Raw genomic sequence first — 8815 nt, forward strand, 5'->3', positions numbered from 1 at the left:
ATAAAACTTTTAAAGGACAATTAATATTTACCAAAAATAAATAAATAAAACATTTTATATTTTCTTCATCACCAACTATGTTAAAACTAGTTAATAAAGGTTTAAGAAATAGAATGAGATTAATGCACAATGAGTTTTGGTTTTTGTTTTTGTTTTTTTTGAAAGCCTACTTACTCTGGGAGGGTCTTTGCTCTCAAAGACCCACCCTTGCTAAGGCATCCCACATCCTCTGTTAAAACTTCTATTTCACCCCTGGGTTTCCTTGTACGGATTCCTTTCAGGTTAACCCAGAAATAAGATGAATTAACTTACTGTCACACAAGATGAAGAAGATACAGTATGATGGCTATGTAAGCACTGAATTGAATAAAACCACCCTAAGGAAAGTTATGCACAATAAAAGTATTTCTTTCAAATCAAAGAACATTCTCAAAACACAAGAAGTCTTCAGTGGGAGCTGAAGGAAGAACATACCTGGCTTTCGGAGAGACAGAGGTGGCTGTGTAAGGAAGTAGGAAGCATGTATAAAACGAGTAAATGAGACCTTTAATTTATATCTCTCTGCCTCTCCCTAGTCATTATCACTTGTATTTCCAGTGAAACAACCTTTGGTTTCTCAAGGGTGATTTCCCCAATAAAATTAGCATGCAAAGTTTATGACAAAACTGAGGACTGAATTTCTTATGTTTTTCACGCATGGCCATGAAGTTATGCACTTGAAGTTGTCAGTAATTGTGTTGTGAACTGTAGCTCAAATAGTATACGCATTAGACATAAAGGAAGAGAGCTGCAACTCTAACTTCTCCAAAATCCCTTAGAAATTCTTTCGGGAGTCCACGCATAAAGAGAGTTAAATTAACCAGACAACAAAATAAGAGCAAAAGCAGGAGCTCGCCCCAGGACTAAAGGGCAGCATTAGAATGACCCAAGCAGGCGAGGGGGACCTGTGAGTGAGCCTTCAACCCTAAAGATATTGGGGATCCTCTGGAAAGATTTTTTTTGGAGCACTGGTTCTCCATTTGGGATGCATATTAAAATCTCCTGGGGAACTTTAAAAAAAAAAAAGATCTATGCCCAAGCCCTACCCCAGGCAACTGAGTCAGCATCTCTGAAGTGGGAACCAGGTATCAGAATTTTTATCACCCCAGGTGGCTTAATGTGCATCCAAGACTGGGAACCACTGTTTGATAGTTTGATGAAATCTGAATTAATGCATACTCCACTCACCACAGCTGCACAGGACTGTGTCGTGACAAGCCCAGTCTCTGTAATTAATTTTGTAGTTGTATTATTTCGGAGATGCCAAATGCAAAGAAGAAAAGGAAAGGAAAGAAAATGAGTGAGAAAAAGTAGTGAAAAGTTTAAGCAAGCAGTTAAACACACACACACACACACACACACACACACACACACACACATTTCTCATTCTCAGTATTCTGTTCATTAATTATAAAATTTTGCACTTTAATGCATTCAATAAACATTTATTGAAAGTTTACTATGTACCAGACATTGGGCTAAGTGTCAATGATTCATCAACATCCAACAAGCTCGCTGATTTCAAGAAAACAATACTATTAAAAAAAAAAACTCAATAGGAAATTACACCTCCAAATTCCAATTTTTCCTGCCAACCCTGGAGCACCCCTGATGGCTCTATGAGTTTAAAAGAAGCAGCGCTTGGATTATGTATTCTCAGCTTTAGTTTTCAGTAAAGGGTGTGAAGATCGTTATTGTGCAAGCAGCAAATCCTTGAAGGATATCTTCACTCTTCTCTCTCGGCTGAATGTCTGCCTAAGGAAGCAGCTCAGTGACACAGCTTCTCGAGGCTGGGTGATGTCCGTACCAATCTCAATACTCACAATTTCCCTTTTAAAAAATACTTTGATTACAACTCTTTAAGCAAAGTCAAAGCAATCCTTAACTAACTTTGCTTTCTAATTGTCACTAAGAAATATGAAAACGGAAGAAGGTCTGGAAAGAATTTGCACTTCGTTATGGGGTTAACCCTGGATGCCAACAAAATGAAAATGTTAGTTTTTAAAAATGGTACAAAATCCTTGAGTTGGCAGTAATGTCTATGTCTTAATATCCCTATCAGTTTATGCCCTCTCGTTTCTTTCTCTGGACCCTAGGCTCCCCGTTATTTCCATGTGCCCTCTGCTTCTTCCTAAAGCATATCCTCTACCATCCCACATTCGTAGGGAAGCCTGGCACCACCACCTCCCATAAAGTCCTCATGGGGACAGTAACTCAAGTCTTGAGATCAGGAAGCAAGGTCCCCATTCATAGCCTTCCACTCTCGCTGCTTCCAAAGCTTTCTTCCTTCAGCCACCTTCGTGACATCTCGCTAGGCCACCCTTTGCCAAACCGCAGCCCCCCGCCCCCCGTACTAAGAATATGGCCTTCCCGTTTGCCCTGACTGCCACCGCCCTCTACGTCGTCACAGTCCCCGTTGGTGGCATCTCTCACTTCCCCGATCCTCACTTTCCCTCTCCTCCAGAAGCCCACACACGGCCATGCTTTGGGCGTTGCCATCGGCAGGAATTCTTCCTGATGTAACTTACTGGACACCAACAATTCTTCTTCCGGTTACGGAGCCTCTTCCTTGTTCTCTCCAAACCTAATTTTCAGTGTCATCACAATACTCTTTCCCAGCCAGTGATCCTACTCCCCAGCTGCTGCTTAGGCCGATCATTCACAGCGGCCCTTCTGTCAGTCAAATGACTCTCGGCTTAATGGAGCCACCTACCTGGGAAGCTACACAATATCCCACCCTAGTCAGGACACACCTCAGGTGTGACTCACTGGCTTAAGGGTATAAAAGGAGAAGACAGTTCCCTTGCATCAAAATAGGACTAATTTTGTAAGTGCAATTTGTCACCCTGAGCTTCCCCGATAGGAACAGAGGTCTTGAGATTAATTACCATGTTTCCCTTACCCTGTTCTGCTTCTCTCAAAGAAGCCCCCCCTCCCCCAAGTTACCTGAACAAGAATCCCTGTCTTCTGCTCTGCTTCTAGGGTAGCTGACCTAAGACGAATGTTTTTTAATATCTAGCCCAAGCCTTCTCACTGTTCTTGCTTTCCAAAAATTCTTTGGCAATTCTTGCATATATTCTCCTTTAGATAAATTTTGATTAAATTTATCAAGACTGATGAAAAAATCCTCTGGGAACTCTGATTGGACTCTTTAGAACTGATACATTAATGTGGGGGAAATTGTCATTTTTACATATTGAGCAAAGAACATGCTCATCTTACATGTCCTTTAATAGAGTTTATAGGTGGAAAGAAATGGAGAAAGAGAAAGACCAAAACAAAAAAACAACAAAAAAAAAAACCCACAGTTTTCTCTTTGTGATCAAAATTAAAATATGTATGCCCACCATCACTGTTTTCATTCAGAACTGAACCAGAGATCCTAGCAAAGGCAATAAGGCAGTTGATTAATTAATTCATTAGTTAATTAATTAAAAGTGTCAAGACTCAAAATGAAACAAATCAAATTACCGTTCATAAAAGAATTGACACATATATTATAAGAATTTAAAAATGAGTTTGGCAAGATTGATGAATGCAAGGTCAATATTAGAAGGTCAGATATTTTTATATGCTAGCAATATACAGTTAGAAAATAGAAATTTTAAAATACATGATTTAAAAGAGTATCAAAAAGCATCACATACCTATTAAAAATGAAAGATAGGCAAGCCTCTGCCTAGAGAAAGATCAAACACAGTATGGAGAAATTAAGAAGACCTAAGCAAATGGCAGGACATATTTAATTTGTGGTTTGGAAGACTTGATACGGTAATGACGTCGATTCTCTTAAAATTGATCATTATTATCTCGATCAAAATCCTAAGAGGTTTCATGTTTTCAAAAAATTGACCAGGGAGTGGCTCCGTAGTGTAGTGGTTAGCACGTCTGCTTTACACGCAGAAGGTCCTGGGTTCATGCCCCAAGGGGAGCCACAGACCATACTTTGGGTGCGCCAGGCCCCCCGGGTGTGCCAGGCCCCCCGAGTGTGCCGGGGGCGCCACGCCCTACATATGCTGCGAGCATGTGGGAGGGGACACCCCACCTTCAGAGATCCATTTCTTAAGGGGAAACAGCAACATCCATAGGTCAGTGGAGAGTGGGGGTAATTAAAGAGGGAGGAAAAAAATTGACCAGCTGATTCCAAATTTATATAAAATGACAGAAGGCCAAGAGTAGCCAAAATACTCTTGAAAAAGGAGGAGGTTCTATCAGATAGAAAGACTTGTCATTAAATAACTAAGTGTGGTTTCGGCAAAGGAGCAGCCAGAACAAAGGCCTGGAAGAATAAATAGACATATATCTAAACACAGGTGCACACCGCCTGTTTTGAAAAGTAACACAGAGCAATGGGGAGACGCGATTTCAACAAATTATGCTGAGTCACCTGGATATCCACACACCTCAAAAGAAATCTTGACTACTGCCTCACCATAGACAAAATATCGATGTTTTGTTTGTCCTGTTCTTTTGTTGCTTTTAGGTTTATATCCCACATATAAGTGATATCATGTGGTTTTCAACTTTTTCTGTCTCGCTTATTTTGCTTAGCATGATTATCTCGAGGTCCGTCCATGTTGTTGCAAATGGCAGTATTTCATCTCTTCTTAAGGCTGAGTAATATTCCATTGTATATACGTACCACAGCTTCTTTAGCCAATCATCTATCGTAGGACACTTCGGTTGCTTCCATGTCCTGGCCACTGTGAATAGTGCTGCTATGAACATCGGTGTGCAAATATCTCTTCAGATATGGGCTTTCAAGTCTTTGGGGTAAATACCCAGTAGAGGGATTGCTGGATCCTGTGGTAGAGCCATTCTTAGTTTTTTGAGGAACCTCCATCCTGTTTTCCATAGTGGCTGTACCAATTCGCAGTCCCACCAGCAGTGTATGAGGGTTCCTTTTTCTCCACATCCTCTCCACCATTTGTTATTACTTGTCCTATTGATTATAGCTATTCTAACAGGTGTGAGATGGTATCTCATTATGGTTAGCAATGTTGAGAATATTTTCAAATACTTGTTGGCCATTCGTATGTCCTCTAAGGAGAACTGTCTGTTTAGGTCCTCTGCCCATTTTTTGATTGGATCGTTTGTTTTTTTGTTGTTATTGAGTTATTTATCATCTTGTTTTAAGTTTTGTATACTTGTGTCTTTTACTTCTTTTTTACATTTCTTCGAATTGATCAAGTGTTTTTCATTCTTTTTTCCCTAATGTTTTAAATTATGCGTCCTCTCTCAGTTCTTCAACTGATTCTCCTTAGGTTTAAAACAAGTATCGAACTTAATTTTCTGTTAATCTGTTGTCCCTTGCATCCCCTGAAATATTACAAGGAGTTTTATTTCTATCTAATGCCCTCTTCAGTCCTCAACCACATCGTCTTGCATCTCTCATGCTGACATCATCTGAATTTTAATTTTTAAATTAATTCTCATTTAAGCTTAAATTATGTTTTACTCTTTTTCTTTCTTTCTGGCATCACTGCTACTCATATCCCACATTATCTTCTCTGATGCATCTTTTAAATTTGGGGGGAGTAGAACTTCTAGACATTCTTTCAAGTTAAAATGTGCAAATGGTAACCTCTGAGTCCTTGCTCATGCATTTTGCCATCACACTTCAGTAACAGCTTATATGGGTACACGTTTTATTTTCATCTTTTTTTTTCCCTTAGAATTTCAATTATTGCTATGTGTCTTATAAGACAAAGAGAACCCTAAACACCATCTTATTCTCATTCCTTTGTATGAATTTTCTTTCTTGTAATTCATAAAGCTTTGAGAACACTTTCTTTTTTCCCTGATCTTTCAGATTTTACCATATTCTGAGAGTGTAGGTTCTTAACAGGCCCTTTCAATCTACACTACTTTTTTTTTTCAAATCTGAACATTTTTCTTTTCTTATATCTTTGAGTATTTCCTCCTTGCCCCTCAGAACTCTGTTCTTGAAAGTCTCCTTGATAAATGTTGAATCTTCTCACACTACCTTGCATGACTCTTAACATTTTTAAGTACTTTCTCTCTATCTTCTTATTCTATGTTTCGTAGAATTCCACGGTTCATTCTTCCAGTTGACTTTTTATCTGTTTATTCCGCTACTCAGTCAACTTACTGACCTTGTGTAATATTAAGCTTATTTCCAGGAACTCTAAATTGCTATTTAATAATTCTTGTTCTTAATATCTTGTTTGACCTATTAACTCTGTTGAGATTGATCTCTTGTTTTCAAATGGTTATTTCCTTCAAACGTTTGGTAATCTAGGTTATGTGCTTATCTCTGTGTTTGAGATTAGACTGTCTATGAATGCTGTTTTGCGGTTCCCACAGCCTGCCTTGGCAATTTAGGAGTGGGAGGAGCTAGGTGTGCTTCCAGGCCAGGATACTAGTAGCTTACAACCATTAAGTGGGAACTTGTCCTCCTCTTTGATAATGGCTGTCCCCTGGGGGCACTGCTATGCCTCTTCCGACTCAAGTAGGCACACCTACTGCTCCAGCCAAGAGGCAAAGACCTCTGTCACTCACCACCTGGCACAAGGCAGGGACAGGCAGACGCATACCTGCCTGGCTGCTTCTACTAAAGTACTACTCAAACGTGCCACCACTCTGGTTGCCTGCTTCATACTCCTCCTGCTTCCTGAATTCTCTATCTTAAAATCCAAAGAACACTGGCACTCTCAACTCTATCTGCCACCCAAAACGTTAACTTGAGTAATCCTTGGCCCACAAAGTTCACATGCGTAAAATAAAGAAATGGGTATAAATGACCTCTGTTTTCTTTATTTCTGCTTAAAGGATATATAGAGCAGTAGTTAGAAATCCATGGTGTAATATTGACCCAGACTGCCTGGTTCAAATCCTAGTTCGACTATTTGCTACCTGAGTGACCTTACACAAATTGCTTCGTCTCTCTGTGCCTCAGTTTCCTCATCTGCTAAATGTGGATAATAACCTACCTCTCAGAATGATTGAGAGGATTAAATGGGCTAACACATACAAAGGTCTTCAATCAATACCACTTCACAATAAGTGCTCAAAAAATATTATTTTTTGTTCCAATTCAGAGATTTTCTGGCTGCAATCTTATTCTGGATATTGAAACTCACTCCATGCCTGGACTCAATATTTAAAAAAATAAAAATCATTGCTTAAGAGAAGAGTCTCAACAATTTCAGGACTTCATTAGAATTCAAAATTAAGAATTTTTCTTCTTCCTTTGATTGCCATTTGAAATCGTATTTTTGCTGAAGGAATTTCTTTACTAACTTTTCAGAGTCTTTGATGGTACTGAATTCTACTCAAAGCAACATGAATTTAATTTCAATTCCTATGATGTTTGGACCAAATGCTGGGAATTAAGCATACTACACCCACATACACAAAATTATGTCAAAGAAAAATCTTCTGTTACATTTACAGTTTGACTTAGCATGAAATTCTCTAATCATATATTTTCTCCTCAAATGTGTAGACTAGATTTCATTGTCTTCAGAAATTTAATACAACAGAAATGCCTGAGGCTCATCTGATTGTTCATTCTTTAAACAAAATTTTCTTTTTTTGCCCAAATGCTAACAGAATTATTTTCTCAACCTTTTATTTTTAAAGGTTTTCAGGATGTCTATTTTGCTTTTTTTTTTTTTTGGAAATCAATCAGTATAATCAGGGGACTATCTAAGTTAAGAAAGTTTTTTTTAATTAAATTTACCGGTGTGACATTGGTTAATAAAATTACATAGGTTTCAAATGTACAATTCAATAATACATCATATGTATATTGCATTGTGGGTTCACCACCCAAAGTTACATTTCCTTCCGTCACCTTATGTTTATGTGACCCCCTTTACTCTTATCCATTTCCCGTCCCCTCTACCCACTAACAACTAAACTGTTGTCTGCGTCCATGAGTCTCTGTTTTTCTTGTTCATTTGTTGCTTTGTTTTATATGCCACACATGGCCAGCAGATATATGAAAAGATGCTCGACTTCACTAGCTATTAGGGAAATGAAAATAAAGTTTTTAAATTTATCTTTGATTATTGATTTCATGCTAATTAATCTGCTTCCTTTCTCAGAAACACCATAATTCTTGGATTTACTTTCTTTTCTCTTTGTAGCTATGAAATTTCCCTCCTATTACTTCCTATTCATTCTAAGAGAGAGACGCTGAAGTACACCCTGTTCATCAAAAACTAAATTTTCCAGTGCATGTTTTACTTCTTTATCGCCTCTAAAATCTATTTAAATTCTGCTATTGTATTTTTAGTTCCATAGCATTTTTACATTTCACTCAGTTCTTTCACATTTTATCACAGTTTATCTTCATAGATTTTCATTCCAATTCCATAGCTAACATGCCTTCTTTTTTTTTTCTTTCTTAAATACTATTGATCAATGCAGAAAGTTTCCTGAAGCCCTCTTCTGGGTCTTGACATAGATTTTTTTCTGCAGGCTCATTTTTCGTCGATACTATTATGTATCCCTTCTGTATTTGGCACTACTTTTTCATAACTCGCTAGTTTTTTTTCCCATTTATTTAATCTTGGATGTGGGTTGATCTATTTAGAATCTATGTGCATCAACAGAGGGTGTGAGGGTTTCTATCAGCCCCCACTGTTGGGCATTCAATTGCTTCTTAAATTCTTCTCATTCACCTGTAGCTGAATATGTTTGATGCATATTATGGATTAACATTAGTTAGAAAGGAAATGATGTATTAGAATATGAGAATTTTTAAATTGAATATTTAGTGTAGAGAAAACATTGGTGAAAGATATGT

This window comes from Pteropus medius, unplaced genomic scaffold, assembly GCF_902729225.1.
Source record: "Pteropus medius unplaced genomic scaffold, Ma_sr-lr_union100, whole genome shotgun sequence".
NCBI lineage: Eukaryota > Metazoa > Chordata > Mammalia > Chiroptera > Pteropodidae > Pteropus > Pteropus medius.